This window comes from Mus musculus, chromosome 12 (genome assembly GCF_000001635.26).
Source record: "Mus musculus strain C57BL/6J chromosome 12, GRCm38.p6 C57BL/6J".
Lineage (NCBI taxonomy): Eukaryota > Metazoa > Chordata > Mammalia > Rodentia > Muridae > Mus > Mus musculus.
Window position 1 is genome coordinate 73,223,539 of NC_000078.6, and position 19,491 is coordinate 73,243,029.

The window sequence follows — 19,491 nt, forward strand, 5'->3', positions numbered from 1 at the left end:
CTATTGATTATATTTGAAATTCTGCAAGGGAGAGTATGGCATGATATGTATACTTTGGTAAAGAGCTTTGCCTGTTGAAAGTAATATGTGACTTGCTTGCTTAACAACAGACAAACAGTGTTTTATGTTTACTTCTTATGCTAGTCATTTAAGTTAATATAGTAGTTTTACAGAGCTTAGCATCTTAAAAGCAAAGAAAAAACCCTAGGCAAACACAAACATCACAAATTACAGTTTTTATATGTATTAACATAATCTATACTATACTTGGTTATAATTGTTGAAGTATTTCTAAGCTAGCTTGGGCTCTCTCTCTCTCTCTCTCTCTCTCTCTCGTTCTCTCTCCCCCGCCCTCTTGTTTCACTCACTCATTTCTGTTTTTGTTGGTATTTGAATTAAAAGTCAGCTTAGAAATGAGCGTGAACCTTGTGCTCTAGCTGCTGCTCTGGCTGTAGTCTGGTATGCTTTAAGTCTCTTTTTATGCAATCATGGAAAAATATGTTTCCGCTTGAAGCAGTTGTCAAACAAGCGTCTTTCATCACCAGTCAGACCCAGGGCAGCTGAATGAAGCTGTTTAGTCTAGAGCAAATGCTCACGAGACTGTAGGTCACTGAGGAAATGTAATTATGCAGTCTGTCTCAGAGTCAGAGTTTTGTAGTTAAGACTTTAACAATATTAAATCATAATACTAATTAAAATATGTAATGAGATATATTCTAAAATTAATCTCAGAAAAGCAGCTCCAAATATAATAAATTGTCACAGTGATATACAGTTGGCTTTATTTTTTTTAATAGGACTCCAAAGAGCAAGGTCAGTTTACTGTTGGAATTTGGCTATTTATTCTTCCCAAATCACTCTACAATTTGTTAGACCCTATAGACCGTATATAAGGTTGTCTCCATTGAAAAATGAAACTTTTTAGTCTTTTCAGGGTTTTAAGAAACTGAATTTTTAGTAATATCGTTGTTTTGTTTCTCATGTGCCTATCACTCAGCAGGTCTTTATGGTGTATTTACTGTGGGACAGTTACACTTTTGGGTGCCGAGAAAATACCAGGGAACAAAACAGAAGAAAATGCCTCTTAATATTCTGGCCTAAAATAACAATAACAATACATTCTCAAATGTGCTAGTGGTCAGTTTAGCCAGAATTCTCTAAGTGACAAAAACCCAATAGAGTACAGTGGTATTTAAGATGGAGTCTGCTCTGGGAATTGGCTCATCTGATGATGGACACCATGAGTTGTGTGCCAGAGGAACCAGAGTGCTGGTGATAGAACTCGGAGTCTTCAGACCAGGGAACAGTGGCCCTGATGCTGTGAGTCTTGGTGTGAGGCTGAAAGCCTGAGGATGAGCAGGTGGGCTGGAGGTGGAGGGCATACAGGGAGTCCCATCCTGTATCTCAGGACTTGGCAATCTGCAATACTGACGACTGAAGATAGTATGCGACTGTCTTAGCCCCAACCTAGAAAGACCATGTCCTTCTTTTGCCTTGTCTGTTTTTCTTCCTAGTTTGTCCCTCATTTGAGCTGGATATTGGGCAGGGGCGAATCTTCTCTATTTAGACTGGTGATTCAAATGCTCATTTCTTCTGGAAACACTTTAAGGGAAAGGAAAATCATTGATAAAATGGTAAAATTTGTATAATGACTACAAGGGCTTGCTTTGTATTCTAAAATATTTCAGAGTGGGAGATTCTTTTTCTGTATGTATTACTTTCTATTTGCTTGATGCTATTTTAGATAACATTTCAAAACTTATTACCACTCCTAGTTTCTGATCCCTGAATGTAATTTTTCTCTCCTTGTCCCTGCCTCCTTCTGTCTCCTCACACCACAACTTTGAACAGGTCCTCAGTATGTATTCCAAGCTGACCTCAAACTGGGAATCCTCCTGCCTCTGCCTCCTGTATGCTCATATCACAGGCTTGCAGCAACACATCAAACTTTTATTCTGTACTTCAGGAGCTCTATAACTTTGCTGTATAGCTGCCATTCTTCTTAGGAGGGAAGGCCTAGTTGTTGAAGGCTTTATCACTTTGTTCACTTGGTTAAAGATGTTAAGGCTTGGTGGTGACTCTTGGTGACTCTGTCCTTTTTTTGACTCTGAAAGTGTTTTGTTTTGTTTTTGTTTTTGTTTTTGTTTTTTGGTTTTTCAAGACAGGGTTTCTCTGTATAGCCCTGGCTGTCCTGGAACTCACTTTGTAGACCAGGCTGTCCTGGAACGCAGAAATCCGCCTGCCTCTGCCTCCCAAGTGCTGGGATTAAAGGCGTGCGCTACCATGCCTGGCCGGCTCTGAAAGTGGTTTTTTTATTTGTTACACATATTTTATCCAATATCATCCTAAGATTCAACTTGTACAGTACTGAGATATTTTAAAATGATTTATTGAGGTTTTTAAAATGCTTTCACATTGTATATCTGTTTTTGTTTGTTTGTTTTGTTTTGTTTTGTTTTGAGACAAGGTCTTCTATAATCCTGTAGGCTTCCAAGTCTCCATGTAGCCTTGGATGACCTTGGACCTCTTGATCCACCTGTTTCTACTTTCCAGGTGATGGTAGTACAGACTTGAGTCATGGCATCATTTTACGTTTGGGGGATCAAGCTCAAAGTACTATGCACGCTAGGCAAGCACGCTGCCAGCTGGAGCCACATGCCCAGCCTGTCTCCATGATTAAGAGGAATGAACTAGGAAGTAAACTAGTGAAGGACACTAAGATAGTAAACGTATTGTTTGGTGAAACTCACCGTAGCTGTGTGCATGCAGGCCTGTGTCTATGTATGCATACCACACCCACTTACAGTGGATTTTCATGTAAAATAAATTGCTCCTTGTGGTATGAACAATTTAAGAAGTGCAGATTTAAACAAGAAGCACAGAACAAAATTCCTGCATGGTTGTTTTTATGTCCAGGGGGCTGCATGTGAGCACAGGTCAGCATAGCCTCCAGCAAACAAAGGAGCCTCTCACTTTCCACTGTCATTGGACTGTAACTGACCTTAGAGTACTCCATGGGATGCCCATTCCAATGGGAAAAATAGCTCTCCCTACCATATGTGTCTAATGAACACTTTTATTTTTTAAAGTTATTTTATGAATAAGTGAAGAGTGAAAAACCATATTTGTCAGCTAAATTAACAAGGGTTTAAATGGCACACCCAGATTGTTATTCCTTATGTTCTTATTTGTTATGTGTATAACCAAAATACCCTTTGGCTCCAGCCAAACTGATTGATAGTCACACGGGAAAATGAATATTGTATCCTGTGTAGGCTAAGTACAGATTTCAGATATGTCTGTATATCTTAGAGATTTTGACCTTTTTATTGTACCTGGCTTTTTTTTTTTTTTTTTTTTTTTTTTTTTTTTTTTTGCATTTCTGGGTCAAGATGTGGTATGAAACCAGAATTCCAAATATACAAATAATAATGTCTAGCTTTTACTACTATCTTTTACTCCTTTTGTGATATCAAAATTTGGTACATTGTAAATTATAAATTGCTTTTAATATGTCTCAAGAGATGACTGCCATCTTCTCTATAATCATAAGAGACTCATATTTAGGTTCATGAGCATCAGTTAAAAAGGACCAATCCAATTAATTGTTCACTTTATATGGTTTTCTTTATTCCAGAATTCTGCATGTACATACACTTGCTTATAGCATCTAGAAATGATATCAAGTTCTTATAGTAAATGTTGATATATATTCCTTTAACAGGGTATACGATTGCCCTTCTTGTTCCCAATTTTTGTGGAATGACAGCCATCCTGGACTGTGGTGGTCACTGGGCAGGCAGTCTAGCCAAGCAGTGAGTTTCAGGTCATTGAGAGACCTTTTCTCAAAAAGTAACACAGGACAGTTTTTTGTGTGTCCTTTTATTTGGTACAGCATGGATTTTTGTTGTTGTTGTGTGTTTTGTTGGTTTTGTTTGTTGTTTTGGTTTGGGGGGATGTTTTAATTTGTTTTCTTCATTTTGGGGGATTTTGTAGTATTGCGTTCTTGTTCATTTTTTGAGAAAGATCTTAAGTTGGGTAGATAGGGAGGGGAAGAGGACCTGGAAGAACTTGGGTGAGGGGAAGAATATGATCAAAATATATTTAAATTAAAATTTGTCTTAAATAGCAAATAAAATAAAAAGAAGGCATATTTGAGAAATACTTCAACCATACAGAATCCAAGTTAACAAGCTCCTTTTGTGTGTCAAGAAATACTGTAATGCCTTAATAGATATGCAGGCATTAAACATCACAACTACGCTAAGGGAGTAGGCTCACTTTGTAGTTACAGTAGCTAAACATTTATTCTAGCATTCTTTTATAAATCAAAATGGGTTTTGTTTTTTATATAACTTTAAGTGTTAAGCAGAGTAATACTTAGAGTCATATAAATAACTTGGTAAAGCAATTAGATGAGTTAAATGTATGGGTGTATGTCAGCCTATCAGTCTATTATCTATCTATCTATCTATCTATCTATAGTATAAACTCATATCTAAATATTATCTGAATCAAAGCTTAAAGCTGTTATGATTTTATTACCACAGTGACCTAAAACAGTGTTGTTATAGCAAAATACTGTGTGTTGCCCTCTTGTAAGAGTGTACACACTGTTATGTTAAAATAGAGATTTACCTTTCCTGGAAAAAAAATATGGTGGTGAATGGTAGAACAAGGTCCCTAGTGTTGACTTTTGACCTCCACATGCGCACATACAGTTAAATGCATCCATAAACATGTGCATAGACATGCATATAAAACACACATTATTAGTAATTAACTACATTTTTAGCTTGAGAAGATTCGCCTGGGTGAATCTATCTGAGGTGTTTACTTACATGATTCTTGTTATTCCTATAACTATACCTGCACAGACTCCCCTCACCCCTTTGTGTGTGTGGCTTACTTATTAATAGTGAGCTGAGAACAAGGTTCCGAGTTAAGCATATTTTCTGAAAGCTTAAATGAGACTGAAGCCAGTATGCTTTAATGTATTTATACCACCTAGCGAAGGTGTGCATAACTGGGCTATAACTTTTTTAAGGAAACTGAGAATTGGTATAATTGTTGTGATTCATTTAACTATTGCGTAATCTTTCAAGTGAGTCTATCACATTGTGATCCTTATTGTTTTGCTGTCTTTTTTGTTTTAGCATTGTGAGAAATAATTGAATCAATTTCTAAGATGATAAAGCATGTTCAATCTATAGTAAAAATCAAGTTACAAGGATGTCATAATGTTTCCTTATATAAATGAAAAGATCCAGTCAACCTACATGTGAGTTCAAGATAGAATGAATTTGATTTTCTTTGAAACAGCTTTGAGTAGCTTTACAAAACATAACGGAACATAGCGTAACATAACCTATCATATCCTATCTTTACCCGCATGATGAAAGGCTAGGGACGGTGAGCTTTTGTGAGCATAGCCAAGATAACAAGCGGCCTGTAGACTTGGAAAGTTCCCTGCTCTGACTTGTGCTTTTTCCTTCTGACCTCTCAGTTTCCCACCAGGAAGACCCAGCACTGTGCTTTCTGAATTATACATTCATTTACACCTCTAGCATTGTGCAGATAAAGTAAATAATAGATGCTTTTCTTTCAGTCTCACTTGTATGAGTCAGTATAGTGTACTTAGACAGTCATCAGTGATTCATTAGTTTGTATTGCAAAGTAGCTTCCCATGTTTGTATGGACCACAGCTTGTCCCCTTACCTGGTGATGAGGATTTGAGTTGTTTCCAAATTTCTCTGGTCTTTTGAATAAGTCTTATAGGAATATTTCTATCAGAATATGCATATTTGCTTTCTTTACTTTGGAGTGAATATCTAAGAGTAAAAGAATTTTGTCATTTATAGCTATTTATTTAAGTTCTTAAGAAACTCACAGCCGTTTTCCAAAGGGGTTACATCGTTTTATGTTCATTCTCCCCTTTGTAGTCTTCCAGGTCCAGTGACCTCACTCATTGGCACTTGTTGCAGTCAGTCTTTTTAAAATTTTAGCTATTTTCATAGGTGTGTGATGGTACCGTGTTTATAGGTTTGTTTTCCTAGTGACTGGTGGCACTGACATGTAGGCTGAGTGGATCTCTTCATTTGCTCTGCTGCTTTTCTTGCTTTCGTTTTTGTTTTCTCTCTGATGAAGTGTTTGCTCAGATTTTTTGTTCATTTTTTTTGTTGGGTGGGTTTTTTTTTTGTCTATTCTACATTTAATATGCCTGATATGATTGGCAAGCATACCTTCTCAGTCTGTGGCTTATCCTTTCAATTCCTAAGTGTTCTTAAAGTAGTATGAATTTTCTTTTTTGTCTAGTCCATTTTCCGCAGTTTTTTTTCCTTTTATGACTTATGCTTTAGGTGTTCTAGCTATGAAATTTTTACCTGAATCAAAGTCAAAATAATTTCTCATGGGTTTTCTTTTAGACACTTTATTGTTGTCTTGGGTGTAATATCATTAGGTCTGTGGTTCTTTTGCAGTTCGTTTTTTATTGGTGAGAGTTAGCTCTGGCTCCTCTCAGTGGCATAAGGAGATTGAGGAGATTTATATGGTGGAACTGAAGCACATCTGTGCCGTAATGAGAAGTGAGCTGACTACACACACACACACACACACACACGTACATGTGTGTCTTTGATGCCGTGCTTTATTTGCTGACAGCACTGGAATTATGGTGTACTGAATACTTTGGTTTTATAGTAAGTGTGAATATGACAGCAGTCCTCTTATTGGGGGAGGGTAGGTTTTATTTGTTCAGCTTCTTCATATAGTTATGCAAACTACTACAAAAAATCTGCTAGAATTAAACAATAAACACAGGCCTTTTATAGGTGTGGTGGTTCATGCCTGACACCCCAGGAGGTAGAAATAGAAGGAATTAGTGTAGAATGAGTCAGATGCTAGCTTGGGCCAGAACATGAGACTGTCTTTTCCCACCTTCCCAGAGTGATTACATTAGAGCAGCTTTGGAGTTTTAAAGTTAATATTGAGAGCATACACATAGCCTACCTCACTTCCCACTAACAGCTAGCATTGGTATAGTATATTTGTTAGAATTACCGTTATTGTTAACTAAAATTTCTACTTCCTTTAGATTTCCTTAGTTTTACCTAATATTTTTTCTGTTCCAGGTTCTTTTCGAAGGTCCTGCAATACATTTAGTAGCCTTTCTCCTGGGATCTTCTTGGCTTTGACAATGCTTTAGAGTTACATATGCCTGATGACCCTGACTATCTGGAGTATAGCATGCCTGTATTTTGCAGAGTGTCCATTTATAGGCATTTATCTGCTTTACCCTTCATAATGAGGTCAGAGTATACATGTTCATGAGGCATACCATAGAAATCAGTTAGCATTTTTCTCACATGAAGAAAAAAAATACACACACACACACACACACACACACACAGAATTTTCTGGGTGTTGAGGCACACATCTTTAATCCTAGCCTTTGGGAGGCAGAAGCAGACAGATCTCTGTGAGTTCCAGGACAGCCAGAGCTACATATTCAGACCCTGTCTCAAGGAAAACCAAAAAGCGGGGGGGGGGGGGGTATATATTGTCAATAGGACATCATTACATTTGGTGTCAACCTTGATCAGCAGGCTGAGGATTTTCTCTTCTGTGAAATTATTCTCACCTCCTCCTCCCAGGCTTCAGGAGTGGGGAGTCATTCTCCGATTTCTTGGTGGTACAGTATCTATATTACTTGGAATTGTGTGTGCATATGTGTTGTATGCTCATGTCTCTGTGTGGAGGCCAGAGGTTAGTCTGTCTTTCTCAGTGATTCTTCACCTTATCTTTTGAGGCAGAGTCTCTCACCAAGCCTGGAACTCACTGATTGAGCTCAACCAGCTTGCTCTGTGTATATTCTTGACTCTGCCTCCCAAGTGGTGGGTGTGTGCCATCATGTACATGAATGCTGGCAGTTTCAGCTCAGCTCGTTGTGGTTGTACAACACTTTACCACCACTTATTTCCCTATTCTAGGCTTTGTCTTTATTAGTTAGCTGATTAATTTATTTAAGTATTTTTGGCCACCAAATACTTGTGTTTGTTTCTTTGACATTTTGGTTACCATCAGTTCAGATTGAGGGAAGAGTGACCATTGGCATCCCTTCATTATACTGTTGTTTAATGCATTGTATATTTATAAAGAGAAAGAAAGCAGAAGTTATAATCATAGACTGAGTCTTTGAATTTTGTCTGTTACTAGGTTAAATTGACCACAGAGTGTACAGTCATTCATAGAGTCATTTCCTAATTGAAAGATTAGAATCACAAACTGGGATTTAGTTGTCCATTTTTTCTGTATCTTGAAATATTCATAGTGTTTTAAGAAACACTTTCAAGGATAAAGAATCTCTTTAAAATTAGGCAATGCAGAAATGCATTTCCATTTGAAGAGACTAAAGAAAACTAAACAAGGAACCTAGAGATTGAGTTGGTGGGAGGTGATTAGATATGTGTCTTTTGGTGATGCTTTTAATCCAAATATAAAACACACAGGCTCTTGACTAAATACTCAGGGAATTTATGTGTATCATGGTCTATGATTTTCAACTTGGTCTGTTTCTTTTTCTGTCTCCTTATTAACTAAGATATAATTCATTTTTTAATTTCTGTAAATCCTTCTACCATGACTTTTCTAAGTAAAGGAAATGCAAGAAACATTAGTAAAAGCATAAATGGAAACACTAGAAATTCTTAATTTTGTATGAGCTATGGGGAATTGTCACTCATATTTTTGGATATAGATGTTTTGAAAGTATGGATTTGAAAGAAGCAATGAGCACTATGTTTCAGGACAAGTAAGCCTTTTATAGTTCTCTTGTAATCATAAGACATTGAAATAAATTCAGTTTTTTTTTCTTTTCCATTGAAGGAAATGTATAGTCATTATTGAAAAACTAAGATATAAGTAGGTAGGAGGAAAAATAATCTATGATTTCAATATTGAGCCCCTTGCCCCCAGTATGTGAAGTCATTTGCTATAACTGGTTTCTGTCCTGAGTAACAGTTGCCCACCAACCCCTTGGTTTTGCTCTGTGATTAATTAATTAAGGATTTTATGCTTTCCTCCTGGTTTGGGGTCAGTTCTGCCTTAGGCTGGGAAGCCAATGTCACCACTTTCCAAACAAGCAACCAGAGAAATGCAAACTAGGCATTTCTGCCAAGTTCTAAATCCTCAAAATAGTCACTATTCTGACTCGAAGGTACCGCTTTTGGGGTGGGGGTGGGGGATTTCTACATAACTAGTTTTAAATGTAAAAACATAAATCCTAAAGAGTGGGAATGGAAAACAGGGATGGTTTTCATTTGGGACAATTTCCTGTGAAATGTGGCTCTAAACAAGACCCATATTTACACAAGTGAACATAGTTTTATTTAGATTGCTATATTCAGCACAGTTTAAAGGGATTTAATTTCACATTTTAGTCATTGGTATTTAATGTTTTCATGGCAAATGTGTCTAGTAATAATAGGTAAAGTTTAAAATATTTCTGAATAATTTTACATTAGAAACACCAGCTAAATCAACTCTGTAGTAATAAATGTCGGAAAAAATTAATTATTTTTGCTGCCACTGCAAAATCAATTTTGTGACTGTTCTTTTTAAACTGACTTTTACATTACTGAGTTCTAAACATGACACTTCTGTAACTTGTCAAACGCAGGTTTTGGTTAATAGATATTTTCAGTGATGTAATGGGAACTTTTGGCAGTGAGTCAGAATATAATGGACTGTGATTAATGTTTTAATAAGTACTTTTCTATTGCTCATGATGTAGAGGAGAAATGGTTTCCTGCTTAAATTGATAGGAGACTAGCAGGTGTGCACACAGTGTTTTTTTTTTAAATGGAATGTTTTTCTTAGGTTAACATTAATATTTTAATGTAGTTCGATTCATTATCTTAGAGTATGTGTATGTATGTGTGTGTATTCACACAGGCATATATATTCACATGGAAATATGAAATTGTTGTGGAAAATAAAAGTTTGACAAGTACAGATGCTCTAATCAACATCTTGATTTTGGACTATTTCTTTTTGTTATGGTGCTGTAATTTTAGGTCCACATGATTTGCTCTTAGTTCTTTGTATAAAATGTAAGAAAATAAAGGATCGGCATGAGGATGGCCTAGTCGGCCGTCAGTGGGAGGAGAGGCCCTTGGTATTGTGACGATCATATGCCCCAGTACAGGGGAATGCCAAAACCAGGAAGTGGGAGTGGGTGGGTTGGGGAGCAGGGCCGGGGGTGGGGAGGTGTACTGGCTAGTTTTGTGTCAACTTGACACAGCTGGGGTTATCACAGAGAAAGGAGCTTCAGTTGAGGAAATGCCTCCATGAGATCCAACTCTAAGGCATTTTCTCAATTAGTGATCAAGGGGGAAAGGCCCCTTGTGGGTGGGACCATCTCTGGGCTGGTAGACTTGGGTTCTATAAGAGAGCAGGCTGAGCAAGCCAGGGGAAGCAAGCCAGTAAGTAACATTCCTCCATGGCCTCTGCATCGGCTCCTGCTTTCTGACCTGCTTGAGTTCCAGTCCTGACTTCCTTGGTGATGAACAGCAGTATAGAAGTGTAAGCCGAATAAACCCTTTGCTCCCCAACTTGCTTCTTGGTCATGATGTTTGTGCAGGAATAGAAACCCTGACTAAGACAGGAGGGTATAGGGGACTTTGGAGATAGCATTTGAAATGTAAATGAAGAAAATATCTAATAAAAAAATAAAGGATCTGCTTACAAGTGCATGATTTAGGATATGAGTCATGTGCCACACTGAGAAAAACAGTGAGTTAAAAAAACCAAAACTCGCCAGGCAGTGGTGGCATACACATTTAATCCCAGCACGTAGGAGGCAGAGGCAGGCGGATTTCTGAGTTCCAGCCTGGTCTACAGAGTGACTTCCAGGACATCCAGGGCTATACAGAGAAACCCTGTCTCGGAAAAACAAAAAACAAAACTCTAAGAGGGTTACTCTTGAGGCCAGAAAGATTGATTTCCTAAGGCAGTAATGATCACATTACATTCTCAGTGGGAAAGGCTACTAGTCCAACCTGTAAAATGTAAAGTTCACAAATTTAGGAAGTTAAGCCCCATAGATTTTGTCAGCTAGGAGAGATAGTGGTATGTCATAGGTGAGGGCGTGCTTCAAAGCTTGCTCTTACTTTTTTTTGGCGGTGTGTGTGTGGGGTACTTTAAGTTTGACGATTTCTTTGGCATAGTTGTCATAGGTGAGGTGTCTGAGAGCTCAATAGAGTCTACTTGGCCATGGGGCTGCAGCATAGCAGATACCTTCTACTCCATGCCTGTGTGTAAAGCTGTGCATTTGTCCAGATGTATGCTTTTCTAGAAGAAGGTTCATGGATTTCATCAGAATCTCAGAGGGATCCTGATTTTAATTTTTAAGAAGTCTAGATTAGTGGGTCCTTACCTTTTACATATCTTCCAACCATGAAAGCCAGATTGGTGGGCTTGACCTTCGGGGTTTCTGACGTAGGCAGACTTGTGCCGGGTCCCAGAAGGTGCGCTTCTGACAGTAAATGGTGGTGGTGTTGCAGATGAGGGATCACTGTAATCCTCTGGTGCAGTTTGGGTAAATTGCCATCTAGAATTCTCTGTCTCTGTTCCCCTTTCTTGAGGAAATGTATGGTACTGACCTGGATTCAGGTTTTCCTATTTCATCTGCAATATCTGTTTAAATAAAAATGCCTATGTCAGTTAGTTGTTCACCATCTTTTTTGCTCTATCATTAAACGTGCTTATCTAGTGCACTGTTTAAGCACTCTATGTTTTTTTTGTTGAGTTTTCTAATAGTCATTTATCCATCTTCTATTCATTGATTTTAATATTTTATTTTTAAAATTTAAATATTTTGCTCACATATATGTGTGTGGTATATGTGTATGCGTGCATGCTCACATATTTGGACACACAGGCATGGTGGGGGGTGTCCAAGATTGACATTGGAAGTCTTGCCAGAATGTTCTTTACCTTATTTATTGAGGGTAGATGTCTGCTTTGACCCCATGGCTGTGGCTAGCCTAGCAGGATTAGCTCTTGGGGTTGCCCATCTCTACTACTGAGCAGTGGGATTGCAGCAGGCAGCAGGCCACCATGCCGGTGCCGCAAGCAGCCACACTGGGGCTGGGGACCTGAGCTCTGCTATTGATGAGTGCTGCTTGTTGGCTACCTTTATAAATAGACTCCGGATAGGGTTGTGTGTAGACTGTTCACACAATCAGTTAGAACTTCCTACATTGAAACATAGATTTATAAGGCCTAGATGAAGCCTGATTCTTTATATCTGGCATTTACATACTAATGAATATAATTACTTACTGTAAAAGTAAGAAATCTGAAAAATAAAATAAATTGTTTGAGAAACCAAGTGTTTTTCTTAACTTGTTCCAGTAGATTTTGTTGTTTGTTTGTTTGTTTGTTTGTTTTTGAGACAGGGCCTGCATAGTGAATGGAGCTCACTCTGTAGACCAGGCTGGCTTCCAATTCACAGAGATCTAACTGCCTCTGCCTCCTGTGTGCTGGGATTAAAAGTGTGCCCCACTACATTTTGTGATAGTTTTTAGTAGCTTTAGTTTTGGTTTTAATGATGAAAATTTGTTATGTAAATAAATTTTGTAAACTTAAAACAATTATTTTAATCTTTGTAATGATAATCAAACTTTGTAATGATAATGTATTATTTTATGTATTTGCATTAATGGTATTGACCATATACATTGTTGCCGTGCCACATATCCATGACAGCTAGAGTTTACGTCCTGACTCATAGCACTAGCTGTGTGTTGATATTAAAAAGTTGTGCTGGGTTGGTTTGTATTTTTGTTTGAATGCAGCAAGCTGTGGTAGAGGTTAAGGTATGATATAATTTCCTTTCCATTTATACTTGTAATAAGCAAAGTTAATAGAGATTGTTTTGAAATTTGAGAAAACTGAAATATCCTTCAATGGGTTTTATTAGCATGCAGTGATTGTATAAGTAGATCCTTTATGTTACTATGTTACTTTTGTTTTTTGGTTAAGGACTGCTTTATTGGCGGCAGTTAACACACATCAGTAAATGTTGATCCCCAAAGAAGAGCTCAGTTGCTCATCAGTTCCTGGTCCATCGAGCATTGGTGAAACTGAACCATGTGAAGACTGGGATGATGGTGTCAGTTCTGCTTCTTGGGAAATGCAGCCATAGCTAACAGATAGATGGCATAGGCTGTGCCACCAACTGTCAGAGCCACTGTGGCTCTGTAGAGGAGGGCATCAGATGCACTGGCATTCCATTGTCCTCCTGAAACAGCTTTTGTTTCTCTGGACCTTTGTTTTCACAATGCCTTCGTGAAGTGGTGCTGATGGTCCTCTGGGCAATTTGACGAAGGGCCAGCAGACTCCGCCACATCTTGGCTCAGTTTTTGCCCACCAACCGCGACTACTGAACGCCAAAAATCAAAAAACCTCATGTTACTTTTATAACATAAGCAGTATACTTTGATCCTGTGCAGCTTCCCATTGCCCTCTCCTGTCCCCTTTCAAATCTAGACTGCATATGAAAGAAAACAATACGACATTTGTCTCTTGAATCAGGCTTGTTTCATTTAATATGGTGATTTTCTGTTCTTTTCACCAACTTCCTGTAAGCATGATTCTTCTTCTTCTTCTTCTTCTTCTTCTTCTTCTTCTTCTTCTTCTTCTTCTTCTTCTTCTTCTTCTTCTTCTTCTTCTTCTTCTTCTCCTTCCTCTCCTTCCTCCTCCTCCTTCCTCCTCCTCCTTCTTCCTCTTCCTTCCTCCTCCTCCTTCCTCCCCTCCTTCCTCCTCCTCCTTCCTCCTCCTCCTTCCTCCTCCTCCTTCTTCCTCCTCCTCCTCCTCCTTCCTCCTCCTCCCCTCCTTCCTCCTCCTCCTTCCTCCTCCTCCTCCTCTTCCTCCTTCCTCCCCCCCCCTCCTCCTCCTCCTCCTCCTCCTTTCCATTACCCGGAGCAGTGGCTTTAGATTTAAGCGCACTTGATGCTTTTGCAGAAGACCTAGATTCTGGTCCCAGGATTCAGATGATGGCACATACCCCACTTGTAACTCCAGTGCCCTTTCTGGCTTCATATGTATACACATGGTGCACATACATACATGCTGTTACTCATACATATGCATAAAAAATATAAACAAATGTTTTAAAAAGATACTAAGGCCAGGCAGTGATGCCTTTAATCCCAGCACTTGGGAGGCAGAGGCAGGTGGATCTCTGAATTTGTAGCTCAGTCTACAGAGTGAGTTCCAGGACAGCCAAGGCTATACAAAGAAACGTTCTCTTGAAAATCAAAAGATAGATAGATAGATAGATATAAAGATAGATATTGATTGATAGAGATAGATAGATACAGAGATAGATAGATAGATAGATAGATAGATAGATAGATAGACAGACAGACAGACAGACAGACACATACATACATACATACATACATACATACATACATACATACAAACAAACAAAGACCATACAGAGAAATCAATAATCTGAATGGAGGTCTCAGAAGTGTGCCCATCGATGCTTTCCATTACTAGGTATATTGGGTACAGGAAAGAAGGGTGACTGAGTTAAAAAGTTAACAACCACCACTTACACTGAAGCAGAAGGTAGATCGAATTCTGTCTGTCTTGTCTTACACCTGTTTGTAGATCACAGAGCTGATACACAAATTAGTTCCTATTCAAATGATAACTAGTGAAATGATATGTGTATGATGTGGGAGTTATTTTAGTTTGCATACAAGCTCTGCTAGTAGATAAATATGCTACAAAAGTGTGCTCTGTGTGTGTGTGTACAGCTTATGCCAGAGGAGCAGAGAGGTCATTGTGCTTACTCAGCAGGGACTTTACTAACTGACCTATCTTCCCAGCCCCCATCCTCTTGTCTTTAATATATTGGAAGTTTCGTTGAAATATGGTTTAATAAGTTTTCTCTGTGGGTTGTATTAGCTAGAATATGATTTCTTATGTTTTTCTCTAGAAGTTTTAGAGTTTTAATATTTTTCCCACATTTTTTATTACATATTTTCTTCATTTACATTTCAAATGTTATCCCAAAAGTTCCCTATACCCTCCCCCGCCCTGCTCCCTTACCCACTCACTCCCACTTCTTGGCCCTGGCATTCCCCTGTACTGGGGCATATAAAGTTTGCTAGACCAAGGGGCTTCTCTTCCCAGTGATGGCCAAATAGGCCATCTTCTGCTACATATGCAGCTAGAGACACGAGCTCTGGGGGTACTGGTTAGTTCACATTGTGTTCCACCTATAGGGTTGCAGACCCCTTCAGCTCTTCTCTAGCTCCTATATTGGGTGCCCTGTGTTCTATCCTATAGATGTCTGTGAGCATCCACTTCTGTATTTGCCAGGGACTGGCAAAGCCTCACAGGAGACAGCTATATCAGGGTCCCTTCAGCAAAACCTTGCTGGTGTATGCAATAGTGTCTGCGTTTGGTGGCTGATTATGAGATGTACCCCCCGGTGGGGCAGTTCCTGGATGGTCCATCCTTTCGTCTTAGCTCCAAACTTTGTCTCTGCAACTCCTTCCATGGATATTTTATTCCGTATTCTAGGGAGGAATGAAGTATCCACGTGTTGGTCTTCCTTCTTGATTTTCTTGTGTTTTGGAAGTTGTATCTTGGGTATTCTAGGTATGGATACAGAAAATGTGGTATATTTATACAATGAAGTACTACTCAGCTATTAAAAACAATGAATTTATGAAATTCTTGGGCAAATGGATGTATTTGGAGGATATCATCCTGAGTGAGGTAACCCAATCACAAAAGAAGTCACTTGATATGCACTCACTGATAAGTGGATATTAGCCCAGAGTTTTAATTCTTAATCCGAGTATCTTGAGAAGGTCGTGTTCATTTATTTCTTGTGTATATTGTGAACTGAACATTCATGATGGTCATTTGTACATACAAATGTTTTCTTGGTTTGGGTTTTGTTGCTGTGAAGAGACACCATGACCAAGGTAACTCTTACAAAGGCTGGCTTACAGTTTTAGAGGTTCAATCCATTATCACTGGAGGAAGTTTGACAGTGTGCAGGCAGACATGGTGCTAGAGGAACCAAGAGTTCTACATATTGATCCAAAGGCACCAAGAGGCTGACCACACTGGCCAGACGTGAGCATACATATGAGACCTCAAAGCCCCCCCACCACAGTGATGCACTTCCTCTAATAAGGCCACACCTCCTAATAGTGCCACTATTTATGGGCTAAGCATTCAAACAGAAGTCTATGGGGCCAAACCTATTTAAACCACCACAAATGCCCCACTGTCAGTACCATTTCCTGAAAGGATTCCTTTCCTCACTGAACTCCTTAGAGTCCTGTGTTTAACCTTCTGTTCCTAGTAATTTTTAATGCATCTGAGCCAAGCTGTGGGATAGAGTTCTAAACTTTTCCCTGCTCTGGGAAGCTGTGCCTTTTCATGTGTAGCTTTAAGCCTATCTTAAATGGTAATAATGAATATTCAAATATATATTAAATCTGAGAAATTTAGAATGTTGGATGCTTTTGTTTGTTTGTTTGTGTTTATTTGCCTTTTTGAGATAAGATCTGATTATATTGTTGCCCTGGTTGGTCTCTATCTCATGGATTCAACAATTCTGCCAAGAAGCTGGGACTAAACAAATGTATGAATCATTGCACCAGATGTTTCCAAGTTAAAATGTGAAAATAATAAGGAAGCATTTCATATTTTTCTGTCAATTTATAATTAAATCTTGAAATAAATGTGAAATTTCAAAAAATCTGAAACTTGAAAAAAAAATCAAACAACTAAGTATTTTGATGGGAAATACCCACATTCAACCCCAAACAAGCAAACACCTGACCTTCTAATGTCAAAAGGTCTACATTTTGTTTCTTCAAACTTCAAAGTTTTGCATGTAGAGGTTAGAAAAATACAGTGTGTTTTGCTAAATCAAAACTGATTTCTATAGTTACTTTTCCAGGTCAAAAAGTAGAGATCATTAAAGTGGTGTTACTTTTGGCTATGAAATAAAGACTAAGGCCAATCAGTTCTTTGAAAGTTGCTTAGGAAGTTGCCCTCCTTGAAGATGGTTTTGAACAATTCTTTATTATTATTATTATTATTATTATTATTATTAATTTTTTCTAGACTGTTTCCAACAGGTTGTCAGCTTTCCTCAGTACACGTCTGTCACCAGCTTTGTTTCTTTATTCCATTGCACTCCAGACTTACCATAGCGTGTCACCTCACCTCTCCACCATCTCTCTTCTAGATATTAGGGTGCGCTGCATGCTGCAAAGCATGTCAACTTGAACCCTTAGTCACGTGCTCTGACCCCACCATAAAATTATTCTTGTTGCTACTTCATATAATTTTGCTACTGTTATGAATTGTAATGTAAATATCTCTGTTTTCTAGTGGTCTTAGGCGATCAATCCTTGTAAAAAGGAGTCATTCGACCTCCAAAGGGTAGTGACCCAGACCTTGAGAACCTCCAGTCTATCATGTGGGTTCTATGGCTATAACTCAGGTTGTCAGGTTTTCTGGCAAATACTGTCACTCTCTGAGCCACTTTGTTGACGCGCTCCAATCTCCTGAGGCACAGAGGATTGGAAATTAACTTTTTAAACTGTGGAGAAATTAATAAGTATAGTGGATAGTGCCCAGTACCAAGATCTTCTTCCTCATGAAATACATGCTGTAGGCAAGGATTATGACTTATCAGCTATGGCTCCCCCATCTCAGCTGTTGATAGACTAGAGTGAGTGTGTCACGTATATAGAATAGCATAATGCTGGAGTGGCTCAAGCAAGACACCATAGTAATGGACACTGGAGCTCTGCATTTAAGGTTGAATGCGTGCTAATAGCATACAGGGCCATTCATCAGAGAAAGGCTGTGCAGAACCTCAGAAGTTAGGGGGAAACAGTTTTGAAAGAGTGTGATGCCTTTGAGAGAAGTGTAAGTAGTTTAGTCTAACAAGAGCACAGGGTTCTTAGCAGAGAATATCACAGACTAGTTAGGATCAGATCACAAAGAATCTTGTTTTCTATCACAGTCTCTTGGATGAAATAATACTGTCTGCTCCCTTTTTTTTCTGTGTCCTAGATCAAAATAGAAATTCCATTGCTACTTCTATAACTAGACTCTGAAAAATTACACTGTATGAGTGGGGAGCTTAAAGCTGACATGTTGGGTAGTCAGCTTTATGTTTTAGAATGGTATATATGGAAGACATGCTTGAAAGGCCAAGATTTTTTTAAAAAAGAAAAAAAATTTTTAAAGCTCAAGAAAGAGAAGTCTAAGCACTAAACACAGGCCTGAGAGGATGTCTTTAGAGATTTAAAGTCCTCTGCCTCAGGACTCAGTAGCTGGCTTCAGGAAACGGTGTGGCAAGGAAGACGCCAAGCTTTGTCTTGACTGTCAGCATGGCTCTCAGATGCCCTTTCCAGAGAGACGAGGCTTCCCTTAGCTGTGCGGTCTCTAGAATGTACCACCAGACACCGTCTTTGTGAGCTAGTACAATAAACATCTGAATGACTGGTGCAGCTGCTGGGGCCTGCCTTCTCAGTCAGTCAGGACAAGCGTTGCATTTAGTCTGCTGCCAGAGAACACATGCAGCTGCTGCGTCCTGCTGATGCACCGCCAACATTTGCCACAGCTGCTAGGCTGGACCAAAATAGGCAGACTGGGAGACACGTGCCCCCAAAGCTCACTCTCAGCACTGGGTGCAACTCAAGGATTTGATCCATCATAATGTGCATGTGTGTGCATGTGTGTGCATGTGTGGGTGCGTGCGCGTGTGTGCTTTTTAAAAAGTTGATCTTAGATGAGTATTAAGTGTTATGATTGTGGAGTTGTAACAAACCCAATGTCAGTCTTGCCGTGTAACCGAGAACCCATTATTTATGCTGAGGAACCCAGCAGGCTGTTCACACTTTATATTCGGTTGTCACAGAACTTGGGTGTTACTAGAACATTGGCTTGTGTTTAACACTTTGCTGTTTCTGGAATATTTGTAGTTCTTACCAATTTTATTGTTCCCAATTTCACACTGTCCGGTTCTCTTTTCCATTGGTTTCATATTCAACTACAAACTTCCCCCATCCCCAGCATACATGTTTATTTTTGCTTTGTACAAATGCCTTGAGTTTTCCTGTCTTCAAGACTGTTTTCTTCATCTTGCTTTATGATTCACTGCTTTTAGAAGATCAAATAGTTAGTCTCTGGCTCAAGTGGTTAAGTTATTGATGAGTGGAGTAGATGCATCAATTGTACTCATTGTCACATTGTGACGGGGGAACCGCCTTGAATAAGTTATCACTGTTTATGCTTGTTGTTGACCTAAAATAAATGTGCCATTTTAATAAAATAGGCAATGACACAAAATATTTTTTTGTGTGAGAAGACCTCTGTGGTGTTCTATCCTTCCGCTTCTGTTTTCATTAATTTATGGCGATTGCTGTGATC

The 19,491-nt window shown here is 38.8% G+C and overlaps 1 protein-coding gene and 1 pseudogene across 3 annotated transcripts in view; one reads left to right on the forward strand and one right to left on the reverse strand.

Moving 5' to 3' along the window:
- Nucleotides 1-19,491, forward strand: part of Mnat1 (menage a trois 1) — a 161,804-nt gene that overhangs the window by 111,354 nt on the left and 30,959 nt on the right. The window lies entirely within an intron of this gene.
- Gm20206 (predicted gene, 20206) lies at nt 13,037-13,464 on the reverse strand (annotated as a pseudogene).